The sequence below is a fragment of the Amphibalanus amphitrite genome, unplaced genomic scaffold (assembly GCF_019059575.1).
Source record: "Amphibalanus amphitrite isolate SeventyFive unplaced genomic scaffold, NRLGWU_Aamphi_draft 000570F_arrow, whole genome shotgun sequence".
Taxonomy (NCBI): Eukaryota; Metazoa; Arthropoda; class Thecostraca; order Balanomorpha; family Balanidae; genus Amphibalanus; species Amphibalanus amphitrite.
In genome coordinates, this window is record NW_024882064.1 from 103,440 (window position 1) to 116,972 (window position 13,533).

General features: G+C 48.6%; 1 long non-coding RNA gene across 2 annotated transcripts; it reads left to right on the top strand.

The window, feature by feature from the left end:
• Positions 1–1,804: 1,804 nt before the first annotated feature.
• On the top strand, positions 1,805–5,312 carry LOC122394059. Of its 2 annotated transcripts, none has more exons than XR_006258792.1 (3): positions 1,805–3,553; positions 3,778–3,906; positions 4,475–5,312. It is a non-coding gene; the product is annotated as an uncharacterized LOC122394059 (long non-coding RNA). The 2 variants fall into 2 exon arrangements; XR_006258793.1 differs by having other exon boundaries at positions 1,805–3,249.
• Positions 5,313–13,533: the final 8,221 nt, after the last annotated feature.

Here is a 13,533-nt window from a genome sequence, read left to right on the forward strand (position 1 = left end):
GGATGGCGCTTTCCACGATCATTCTGTGCGCCGATGGCGCCTTTTCAGTGTCCAGCACTCTATAGTCGCCCTCGACGGTAAGCCATTGCGGCGTCATCATGCGGTGCTGGCGCCCAGATTTACAATTTCATATCTCTTTGTGGGTGAAGATGCACCCACAATCCTGAAATGCCGGATATCCACTCCCAATCTCATGACCATCTAGCGCCCTGGGCTCACCTTCAGCGCCCTTCTGTCTGCTCGGCGCCCTTCTGATCTGTCGGCGCCCTTCTCGCCCTTCAGCGCTCTCCTGGCCTGTCGGCACCCTCAACATTCGGCGCCCTCCGGGCAGACCAGTTAGCGCCCTCATGGACATTATCACACAGCATCCTCCTGATCTGTCTCGCCCTCCACACTAGTCAGCGCCCTCTTGACCTGGCAGCGCCTATCGTATTATAGCGCCCTCCACGGTATATAGAGAACTAGGTAAAACCGGTTCGAAATTACAACACTAAGGTATTTTGACCACTATTTTCAGCTGACCTTTTAAGTCTAAAAAAGAGAACTAAGCAACAAATTTCGATGAGTTTTACGATTTGTAAATATATTTTTGATTTATGATCACAGAGCACGTCATGTATGAACCTGTGAAGCATTAACGAAAATAAATTGTTGGCTATCTCCGCCATTTAAAAAATTATATATCTTAAAACGCAAAGCTTGCTCATGGACAAAATTAATTTTTCACAATCAAAAATTAAAATTGAAGGACAAAAAGTAATATCAAAGGCCGACACTCTTTCATTCAATTTCGAAATTATCATGGTTCTGAGCTGTTCAACCTACCGGACCTGCCAATGCTCTACCCTGAATTGTCGAGTAATTTCAGTGACGTGGGGCTTCAATCATGGTCAATAAATATCGAAATTAAATTTTCTTTCAGATTATGTCAGTTTTGTTGCTTTTTAAGCATTGGAAAATGCATTTAGTTGATGTTGAATGCACCACCGCCATTGGTGTCCTTGGTCACCCTGTTCCACTAAATGTAATATTTTTCTAAAACTAGACTATGTCGGTGTCTAAAACATTTACCAAAAATTACAAAATTGTTAACGCTACTACCTTTCAAAATGTTGAAGCGCTATGATCTTGGGAAATTTTAGAAATGTATTTATGAATCTCGAACTTATATTTTTTGGAACCGATTACTCCTGAGCAAAAACATCTGTATTTGGTAAACTTGTTAGGCATATGCTCTTAAAACGTCTATATCAAAATGAGAATTCAATTTTCTTTAAAAGTCCGCATATCTCATTGCAGTTTCGAAGATGTAAGGTGTATTTTTTGGTCTAGAATGAATGATCTTCCATTCTGCTGAAGGTAACACTATGACAATTAATGGAATATTACTAAAAAACAAGACAATGTCGGTGTCTAGTTCAAGCTTAATAATTAACATAAAAGAATTCTCTATCTTTTGATATGAGTCATAAAACAAGATGAACTTGGGAAATTTACGAATTTCGGTATTGAAAACCGCAGACCACCCTCAGTTGTGCTTTGTCCACTGTACTGTAAATGCTGCTAATATACCTCTGTCGCTAGCAGACGCATGTCTTTGCATTTGATTGGTTGAACGGCATTTCGTTTGCTGATGGAGAACACCTTTGTTTTAATTTGTATTTTGTCATCGGTTATGTTATTTGTTTTGTCTGTTACACTGAACTCTATTGGGGTCTGTTATTTGATTTGAATTTGTTAGGTAAAGATGGAAGGCACTGTGACTATAAATAATGGAAGGTAGGTGTTGGTTTGGTACCTTCTTTTTAAAACTTATTTTTTCCCTGAGATTTTGCCTGTCAGGCTGGGTGATTTTGTGTTTTAGATCCTTTTCTGAATTCTGTGGTTCAGTTGAGATTCAAATCAAAATAGGTAAAAGGTAACTAGGCCAAGGCCAAAGGTAGTTGATGTTTTGATTGATTTGTCTTGTAGTTGTGGTAATTATCCTACCAAGTATGCTCTACCCCAACGGCCAGTTGACGAAGCATGGCAATTTCGACGAGATGTTGTCATTGTGGCTCGTGGGGCTGTTCAGCTGGTGTGGGTTTGGTGCGTTGCGGATTTGGCTTCGTGCAGCGCAGATTTAGTGTAGCGTGGTGCGAGTTTGGCCTGGGTGGTGTTTCACTGGTGATAGTGATAGCAGCATGCTGCTATTTCATGTGTCAAATTAGGTTTCCATGGAGACATCAACAAGCCCCACTCACATTGCTCCAACACAACCACAAGTGTGACGTCAGCAGAATAGCAGCGTGCTGCTATCACCGGTGAAACACCACCCTGGTGACGAACTTGACGGGGTGTCAATAAAGCTGGAGTCACCTTCAGCGCTAGCCAGTAAATGTGTAGATAAAAGGAAGCTGAAATTTAAAAACAATCTAACCTTACCTAACCTTACCTATTGGCTATTAACATACTAACCTATACCCTACACCCTACCAACTGACGGTGACGCCAGCTTTACCATAAACCGTAGGTTGTAGTTTAGTAGGTAAGGTTAGGTCAGGTTAGATAATGTTTTGTTCTGTTAGACTAGGTGGGTATTTGATTAGATTTAAAAGCGAATTTTGTGTAAATGTCTCAAGAACTGGAGAGTCTAGCGACTTCACAAATGGGTGGCAGCATGTGAGATGCCTGCTATATGAATACCAGAAAGCCTTCTCTATGCCTCAACCCCCTGTTCTGGGCTGGGCGGACACTTTCATCCCATGTGGGAAGCTCCCCTAGGAGCATACACGGAGCCAGGTGCAGTGTCAGGGACAGGGTGCCCTGTTCACTGGATGGGCTCAGCCCCAATGACTTGTACCAGGGTGTTTGCCCATACCAATAGCTCCCCCTAATTCCTATCATTCCTCCAACTCTGTAGTCTTTTTGGGCCAAAACTTGAAAGGCAACCCAACAAAACTTTAAATTGATTTTTAACTTGTGGCATAGTACTTACTATTTTGCCAGTCTGACAACATCCCATTACTGCCTTGACTGGCTTTCTTCTCTCTCAGGCTGATCCTGTGTCACAGAGCCACATAGATGAGCAGCTACCCATCGTAGGATGCACACTCAACCTCCTGCTAGTTTCTGAGCCAAGTCAGCTTGACAGAGGGGTCTGCTAATGCACAGTCACCTAGCCACTGCTAACAGATGCTGGCTGGGACAGACGCTCATCAAAGGTGTGCCACACGACATGGGCATTCTCGTTCTGCATCAAGCCTCAAGGTGCCTCAGCCAAACGGCAGTGAGAAATAAGGGTTGAAGAAGGAAAAGAAGAGGACTGAGGAGAAAATCCATTTACCACAATTTTATCACTGTGGACAATCGCGAATGCGTAGTGTAATATACCTATTAACTTAGTAGCCCAGCACGCTCAAGAGATCTTGGAAACTGGACCACCCCAGATCAGTAGATGCAGACATGCACGTGCAGACGAAACACCAGCGCCATGCATGGGGTCCAATCTCACCATGGAAATGCCAAAGCACACAGCTCAAGCCATGCTGCCATCCACATGACGTGCGGCCAGGTATCCATTATCAGACTAGATATGTGATATCTGAGTTTTTTATAACATAGCCATTTGCAATCTTTTGTGGCGATGGAACTTTCTTAGCATAAAAGACCGCCGTTGTGTACCGTGCCTGTGGCCAGCTTAGTCGTTTCCATTGTATGCTTTGTCTGTGGCCAGCTTAGTCGTTTCCATTGTATGCTTTGTGGTTTTTTAGTTCTGAGCATGTTATCTTTCAACAGGCTCGTTGCTGTCGGCGGTTCTGAAGACAGCGGTGCGATCCAGCTGAAGGACGTCACCTGGCAGGAAGTTGTAGAGTGTGGTGGCCAGTATCAAGCCACATTGTTCAGAAACCATCACATTATCTCCAGGTCAGTAATTGTGTGAACCGGGGGGGGGGGGCGCAGCTGCGCCTTGGTCACCACTGTGTCGAGTTGTGGACGCCTGGGCCACTGTGTCGAGTTGTGATAGGAAAATCCTGCGAAATTCCTCCCACTTCTCCGTAGGTCTCTGCTGCTTTAACACAGGTGTCCAGTCCGTGTCGGTGAGCTGCCAGTTGAACTGGTCAGGATCGACCCGCTGTAAGCACCGGCGTTGAACCGTCGGGCCGGTCGCCGCACGCCACCAAACCGCAGCCCCACGCGGGTAATAATCGGGCTTGGACTTCTTGGATGAGATGTTTATGCACAGGCTAATGTACTGTAATTATGACTGAGTGTGCGACAGAAGACGTTGTGACTATGAGTCATACTCGCCGTGGCTGGTATTTGATGACCGTCGTGACCTGTGACGGTCGCCGTGACTGCTGTGTGACGATCACCGTGACTGTAATGTGACGGTCGCCGTGGCTGGTACGTGATGTTCTCAGTAACTGTTTATATAACGGCCGTCGCGACTGAAAGGTGACGACGTGACGAGACGCGACTCGCTCTGTTACAGGTCACTAGTCGCCGGTGCTCGAGCTGACGGCGTCGTTCAAGGGCTCCACGGTGACAAGCGCCGTCACCGCTGCCGCCGCCGCCGAGACCATCCGACTCCTGGGCCCTGTTTCACGGCAGCGTACTGCAGCGCGCTACGCAGCGCTGCTGTGTTAGTGCGGCGATTGAGACGAATTCGGCTCGACGCTCCAGCGTTGCGAAACACCCGTGTCTATGAAGGATACGCCGATACGTCTTCCAGCTTCAAGCCCTTCCCGCCCCCCCCCCCCCCCGCCCCGTCCCAACGGTGTTGGCCGAGATTGGGGTTGGTATTTTAACGGGCTCTCCGATGACGTCCCGCAATTTGTGTTATGTAATTTGACGATTATGTCGTAGTCTCATTCTGTCTCGATATGCTAATAAATGATAAATGGGACGGAGGTTGGAAGTAAGGTGTGAGTGGCTGTAACCGGCAGGTTTTGGCGAGCGCGATATTAGTTATTGTGAGCGCGCCAGCTGCATTAAATCGCGCGCTTCTGGCGAGAAAATACTTGCTCTGGAACCTAGAAGTTTGTCGTGAAATCTATGTGCCTTTGGATTGAATTATTAGAACATAATGTACTTTCGGTGTCCAGCACTGCAGCTCTGGAAATAGAAATATGGATGTTGGCTGTTTGATGTAGCAAGGGCTAACAATCTGCGTCAAGAATCAAAAGCTGTATGCAAATTAAAGTGAATATATTTCAATGAATTTTTAAATTTTGTGATACAAAACATAAATGTGTCAACTACTGATTACACCCGGCTGCAAACACTGTAACGCTTGCAATGCTGTACGGCAAATAAATAATATAGATTCTGGCGGCCGACTGGCGCGATCCGAGGCTGCTGACTGTTGTTGTATAGGACAACACGGCTGAATGGCTACGATCGAGAGTACGGAACGGTGCTGGTGACTGGCGGACCAGCGAAAACAGGAAAGGAGATGAATAGCTCTAGCTCCCGTCTGCGCGCGGAAGGGCGCTGATTGGCGCGGCTCGCAGACTCCATTGGCTCATCAGACTGTTGTTGGTTTTGCTCCTCCCCTCCCACAGGCGTAGCCAGGTAGCTTAGTTGTGCGCGGAAGCGAGCGGCCAGAGCGGCGCTAGGTGTCGCCCTCCCAGCGACCGGGCAGTGCAGCTGGACGTGCCTCGGATGGTCCGCCTCTGATCTCGGCACACTCGGAAGAGTGCGGCCGGACACTCCATGGAGTTGCATAGCGTCGATAGGCCGTATGTTTTTGTTTTTGTTTTGTTGGGTTAGGCCCTTTCGGTCCAATGCGACCATTTCAGAGCCGGGAGGATAATAGGATATAGGGGGAGACATTGGTCTGGGCAGGCACCCTAGTGAGTCGCCGGGGCTGAGCCCGTCCAGAGGACAGGCCACCCAGCCCCAAGGCACTCACTGCACCCGGCTACGGGGTACGCTCCCTCGGGAGCAGCGGTGCCGCTCCAAGGGAACAGCCCGCATGAGATAAAGTTGCCTGTCCAGCCCGGAGGGGGGTTGCGGCGTGGAGGAGAAGGATTTCAGTATCCTGAGGATAGAAGCACGGAACGGTGAGGCCGTATGGTGTCGCTGTCGTAATATATAAAAGCGTAAGTAGAAGGTTGAAGAAGATATAGAATGTTTTTCTTTACATTTAATATCGCAAAGCACAGCTTTATGCGCTGGCTACGATATGAGCACGTCGGTTGCGGCAGTAGTCATCGAAGAAATATATGGTTTATGAACGTTTCTTGATCATAAAATGATAAAACATTGCAATGTTTGCCTATCGTGAAGAAAACTCATATACTGCCGCTCTATCGTCCGGAATTATTCGTGTTTGATTACGGCGATTCCGCCACTCTATCAGCTGATTTTTGTTTCCGAGTCACGTGACCAACCGGTGTCTCCCTGGCGCCCTCCTCACCGTACAGTGCCATCCTGACCTGTCGCCATCCTCCTCACTGTATAGCGGCCTCCTAACTATACAAAGCCCTCCAGACCGGCACCCTCTACGTTCAGCGCCAGAGGTGGAGAATTGTCATAATCCCAGGGGGTGCTTTTCCAGCACCTGGCGAGTGGCAGCGGCAAATTCTTGCCGCTGCCATATAGGCACACTTTTCCGACTGCATCACTATCCTCGCGACTTACGCAAAGCAGTTTGTGTCTCAGATGAAATGTAAGGAGCCACTGGAGCATTATTACATGGTAACCTTTGAGTTTCAGGGGGTGCTCGAGCACCCCCAAAACCCCTAATTCTCCACCCCTGTTCAGCGCCCTCCTGACAAGTCGGTGCCCTTTTCACCGTAGACGGCCCTCCTGATCTGTCGGCGCCCTCCTGACCGTACATCGCCTTCCTCACCTTGTCCGTGCCCTCCTCTTTATACAGTGTCCTCCTGACCTGTCAGCGCCCTCTTCACTCGTATAGTGCCCTTCTCATCGCACAGCATCCTCCTCACCATGGGCGCCCTCCTGACCTGTCGGCGCTCTCCCCACCATACAGCGCCCTGCTGCCTTGTCGGCGCCCTCTTCACGGACATTCTCCAGATCTGTCGCAGCCCTTATCACCGTGCAGTGCCCTCCTGAGCTGTCAGCGCCCTCCTCGCCTGTCGGCGACATCTTCGCGTTCAGCGCCCTCCTGACCAGCCTGCGCCTTTTGCAACGCATAGCGCCCTCATCACCATGCATCGCCCTCCCGACCAGTCAGCGTCGCCGTTCATCGTACAGCGCCCTCCTGACCTGTCGGCGCCCTCCTCACAACACATCGCCCTTCTGACCGGTTAGCGTTCTCCTCACTATGCAGACAATGCAACACTTTACAATTAGGAAAGCGTTAAGTAGCCTATGCTTAACCCTCGCCGGCACAGGCCATTTTGCGTCATTCGACGGCACAAGGGGGTGGTACGACCCCCCCCCCCTCGCGTTTGGCCCCTGATTGAGCTAGAGCTCTGCGGAAAAACGAGCGTGTTGCCCGTCACGAGAGGAAGCCGATGATATCCAATTTTAAGACCCTAGATCATCGGATGACCTTCCAGGTCAGGTCAATGACCCGAAAATCGGGGAAATCGGGACCTGTTAGAAAGTCGTAGTGTGGCTGCTATGGAGTTCTCCGAGGTGCTGATCACGAATATCGTGTTAGTTTTGATCAGAGATGATGTCTTTAAGCATTTAGACCAGGTCGGGTCAGGTCAGGTCAGGTCAACCGGTAGGGGTCGTGACGGGTATTCGTAATACGTGTCAACCGCCTCTGACAGCTTCGTAACATGTTACGAAGACACCAAAACTACTTGTACACGTTTAAATGGTTGCTAAATTCGAAATAAGCTCCAAAAACTAGCCTAGAAACATGTAAAACTCTAAAAAGTGAACCGAGGTCACCAAAGGTCAATGACCTGACCTGACCTTCAGGTGACCTTGACATCCACCCTAATGCATGGGAGCAAGATCAAATCACATGTTTGAACGTTTGAAACCACGAAAAGCTTGCAAACGCGCGGCTAATGCAAGCCGACATACGCCGAATCCCGATTCCGGCCAAACATGGTCTCGGAAAGTAGGTCACAGGTCAAAGTTCATTTGGGTCAGGGTCATGAAATTTTCAGGGTAGGTGTACAATTGATCAATGCGAGGGTACTGAAAGTTTCGTCGCGATCAGCCGCCTTTTACGCGAGTTAATCGCGAAAAACCTTAGGGGGATTGCATCAACCTCCCCCCCCCCCCCCTGTGCCGGTGAGAGTGATTTTAGGCGCATATTAGTAATGAAGCAATTTCCGGAAAAAGAAAGGATGACAACGTTTCCAGCGTTTCCGGAACGTTTCCGGAAAGGAACTTGTTTACAACCGTGACCCTCAAAATCGTATTCAAGGCCAAACTTGCGGGGAAGGCCAGGTGACAAGTGTACGCCCCCGTGACGTCACGGATAATGTTAAACAGTCGGGCGCCCGGCACATAGGAAAGCTCGGGATGACAGCCCCCTGCAATGTACTCGTAGCTGGAAATCCTAACTGCGATGGCCCTAGCCTCGGGACGTTGAACCACGCTGTCACTCTTAACCATGCAGTCCGCTGACGTGCTTTGATGAACCGCATGTGTTCCTGCCTCCCAGTGCTCCTACTAACTCATTGCGCAGGGATTTAATGTTTGCAACTACCTGTAATGTGCTTGTGTGAGGTCGTGGGACTTGCCCCCAGATTACGTCACGGGCTGACGTCACGATCAGGTAGAATCGCGGGACGACCCTACCTGGTATATAGGGCCAAGGTCCTAAATACAAGGTTGCAGGGACTAATGTCTACTAAACCTACCAGAATATAGTTTCACGATTGAATCAATCAAAACTTCATTATCTTGTAATCATTTGTAAGCAATTTCATAAATATACTTCTAATTTGCTTGCCTTTTACTTTTTTATAAATTTAGTCCGAACCTTTTGGTGGGAAGGACTCACAAGGACAGAGCCTCCGCTAAGCGAAGCTTGTTGCGATGACCCTGCCCTCTACCCTCCGATCGCGCAATTCCGATTCTATGGCAGAATTTAGAGTCCAAAGCTTAACATCCGCTGACAAAGCCGCGCACGGCCGCTACTTGCAAAATAACTTTCTAGCATTGCGTCAACATAGTGGTGTAGCAGTAGGAACCATATCTGGCAAAACCCCAATACCTACATACAGCAGAAAAGCAGCCACCAGGTGTCGCGACAGTCGCCACACGGATGTCGCGCGCGTGGCTTATCGCCACACTACCGATTTCCATAAGTACGCGTATGTTCGGATATGTAAGGGAAAGCCGCCCTTATTACCCTTAAGGATTACGCTTACATCATTTGCTTATAAGGTCGATGTTGGAAATTTGGAGGGGCTCGGCTATTTTCGACCACGGTATGGCTTTATCACATGATGAGGAGCATGCTGATAAGCGTTTTATGCGTCGTAACACACAAGTATTTTTAATCATTTTTCAAAAATAGCCGTTATGCCGTTTCTTTCAGTGCAAGGTGCCGTCGGTCATCCCCGACGTTACGTCACGCCGGGGATTGCCAGATTTCCCTACTAGAGTTCGACGCCCCATGTATAGGGCCCTGCTCCAGGGTTCAGGAACCAGGCACGTGCATCCAAGGCCGTATATATGCGTGCATCATTTGAGACACCCAGAGCCTTCCAGACTCCAGAGGTTTGATCCACCCATGCCACTCCCAGGGGGGCGACACGGCTATTCGCGCAATGTATTAATTTATGGGCCGCGCGGGGCCTCGCGATGACGCGGCTGGAGGCAACTGCTCAGCGCGCTAGGATACTTCTGGCGGGGCGGGGCGCTGAACGGTGTGCAATGAATGGGTTATGGTCGGGCCGACAGAGATGAGGTATTGAATTTGAATTGACATCAGCAATCGGGTGGGGAAGGAGAACGTTCCTAATCGAGCTTGGGTTGGGGAAAGCCGAAAATATCGCGATCGGCTCATAGCTCAGACAGGGCCGGGTGCCGTACGTACCATGTGTTGTATACATATTTAGGCGGGCAGACAGAGATGAGTTATTGGATTTAAATTCACCTTACCATCGGTTTCTGGTGGGGTTTGAAAATGGTTTTAGTCAAGCTCGGAGTGGGGCAACCCACTGGCGGATCCAGGGGAAGGCATTTGGGGCAAATGTCTTCCCCCACATTGGCAGCGCCCGAAATCGCTTTTCGAGAATCAAAGAAAACTTCACAACTTTTCTCAGGAAATGTTGGTTAATCACACTGCACAGCAGTGCGCAAGGAATCGAAATCAGAGTTTTTTTTTTAATTAATTCCGAGAAACCTTTTTGGGGTAAGCCTCCGCAGTGTCCAAGACCGCTTCCTGGATCCGCCAGTTGTGAATAAGTCACGGTCGATACCGAGCTTCGGCGGGACCAGGCGCTGTATACGTTGTTCTTTCAATGAAGAGGTGGACAGACACCTAGCCCCACATCCTACTGCTATGCCCGTGCTTCTGTGGGTGAAGCACTAAAGCATCACGGAATCCCACAGGACCTGCGAGTCGACGAGGTGGGCCGCTTTGGCCGCCGGGTACTGCAGCTCCCTGGAGTTGCCTGGGACCGATGGCAAAACAACAGCTCCGGCGGTGCCCCTATGGGCCGTAGTAATTAGCGAATTCCTGTAATGTAGAGATCATATCCTCAATAATCTCCATTACCATTTTATATTCCTAAACAGTATGACAGAACAATTATGCTTGCCTACGTTCAGGCATTACCTCTGATGGTCATACGTCCAGTACAACATGTGTTGTCTGTCAAACAACAATCGACGACGGGATCTCTTCTCATTATCTCTTAAGCCATCGGTTGTCAATTCACCCACCCCGTTTCCCTAAAAATAGACTGTCAGATTCGGCCTGGGTCCTTACGACCCCTCTAGATTCGCCAGAGACGGGATCGGATCGCCGTTATTGCACCCGTCTTAGTGTCTTTAATACTATGACAGCTTCGACCACGGACTTCGGACGGGGTGATCGTTCCACGAATGTACGAACCATCCAGGCCTAGAGTGCATCGAGGTTTAAAAGAATGCAGTCTGTAGATCAATAAACATAACAATGGTGGTATACAACCACATTAAAACATCTCCCCGGCTCCCGCAACGTTCCAACGCCCCTCCGTTATGCATTCGCCTTGTGTGTCCGCCGAGCCGGCTTGCCTCCAATGACGTCATCGGCCGGCCGGCGGCGTTCAAGGTCAAACGGCTGGTGTCCTTACCTGGAGTTCTATAGCCTTGGCCACTCCAGTGGCCACGATTTCAGCACCTACCTACTGCCTCGATGCCCTGGATTAGGCTGAGGAGCGTGGCGACAGTGCTCGGGGTTACATGAGCAGAGTTAATACGCATTACAAACGGACTACAATGGTGAGCGAATAGGAAAATCCGTTCCTGATACGCATTTACTTGCTCATGTAACCCCGGTAACTTGACTGCAGAGTCAAACTGGAACAGCAACCTGCCACATGTAGAAGATTCCCGCTACCACGAACTGTTGCAGGCGCCGGTGTGGTCCCAGGACCTGATCCAGTCAAGGCCATATATAGGATGCAGTTGCTGATCATAGCAGGCCACTTTCAGAATGTCCATCTCATCATACATCACGATTCACGACGCACCGGCGTTCCTGTCGTGTCAGGTTTTGCACCACCTTTGCCAACTGCTCCAGCTGTGTGACAGAGCTGTCCGCTGCAGGACAAAGGTGGCCAGGTAGCGCTGCAGGGTGACAGTGCTGGCAGCGGGAAGCTGTTGCCGCGGAGCCACTCGTACTGTCTGCAGGGCACGTTGACGCGGTGCCGCAGTGCCTCATGCAATGAGTCCTCTGTCCACGGATCGCGCAATTCCGGGTGACAGGAGAATTTAGATGCCAAAGTCTATTATTCAAAAATGAAATTTGAGGGCATCCAGAATCAGGCAGTTTAGAGTTAACCCTAATAGTGATGCAGTAATGAAAAAGGCATAGGATTAAAAGTATGGAATAGGCAGGTACCGGTACAGGTTCCAATAGGGCTATAGCCTATAAGAACAAATTCCTGAGTAGGATGAGGACTTCAAATCATTACCTGGTCTTGACCAAGTCCCTGGTGCGAGCAGGAGGATGGATCCTTGGCTGGATCGAGGAACATGCCGGAATCCTGATGGATGGAATGGCGCTTGGAAGATTTCTTTTGCGACACTTCGACAGAGATTCCGAGAAGTCAGATGGAGTGAAATGGGCTGAACACACACGAGGATCAGCATGATCTGCCAGCTCCGAATCAGCTCTCTGCTGATTGGCGGAGAGCGGAATCAGAGCGGAATCTGGCGTGCCACCACTAAAGGGCCAGATTGTGGTCCTTCGGGAAGGAGTAATACCTTGTGCCCTCGGGATTAAACTTGCGTGCAGCCGTACCATTGTGACAGACTGGAACGGCACAGCCTGGCATCTCAGGCCTCAGCAATGGAAATACTGAAAAACTCGAGATAAAACACTTGCTGGAACGAAGCTGAAAATCTGATGCAAATATTTAACTAGTAAAATCACTCAAGACAGCCAAATACAGGAACAGTAGGCGAAATCTTTTGGCCGAGAAGTCCGTTGCTATGCAAACAATTCGTAATTGGCTCAGATGCGCAACTTCTGAATCCTACCAGCTTGTCACCATATCGAGTTTACTACTACGACACCAGATTCTTCACTTCTACCTAGGGCCAATTTTTATATCATTTTATTCCAATAAAAAGAACAAAATGGGGTATACGTTCTCCAAATTTTGAAAAATTGTAATGTAGATACTAAACCTTAATTACAACGATTTGTATTACTGGAGATCATGCATATTGAACTGAGACATAACCCCTAATTCAATATACCCTGCCTCTGATACCAACTTCTTTCTTGCAGAGCCCAAACGGATATGCGAAGGGCCGACAATAAGAAGACGCAATAGTTGTCTCGTGACATCCAGACATACTAAATGCATGTAATCCAAAACGAACTGTGTCACTAATCCTATTGAGAGAGCGCAAGGGGGCTCCATCCAACATGATGTTCTGGCTGTTCCTGAACTAAAAATGAGCTCCTGCTAATGTGTAGTATGCTCATTCAAGTTTTGCAATGGTGTTAGGAAATTAATAAGAGAAAATAAGCAAATAATTGACCTCTCCTCGACATTTAAACTATTAAAACAGCCAAAAACATATGTATTGATATTTCGGCCAACAGGCCTTCCTCAGAATGAATAATATAAACAAATGTACGAGAATATATATTCCCGACCGGGGCTGGGAAAATGCGTCTTATTCACCGGGGTTTTAGTGCGGAGGACCGAGTGCCAGAAGGCACGAGGTCCGTAGCAAAAAACCGAGGTGAATAAAACCTTGAATAAAACTGCATTTTCACAGCCCAATGGAAGGCAACATAAGGTTAGGCAGATCGTGACGTCACGGGGGCTTGGAATATTTTTTAAGTATCCAACTAGACAGTCCTAGTTCAAACTACAGATAAAGGAAAGCCTATTACACGTTTGAAGCATCTGATCTTATGAAAATAGCAGCCGGAAA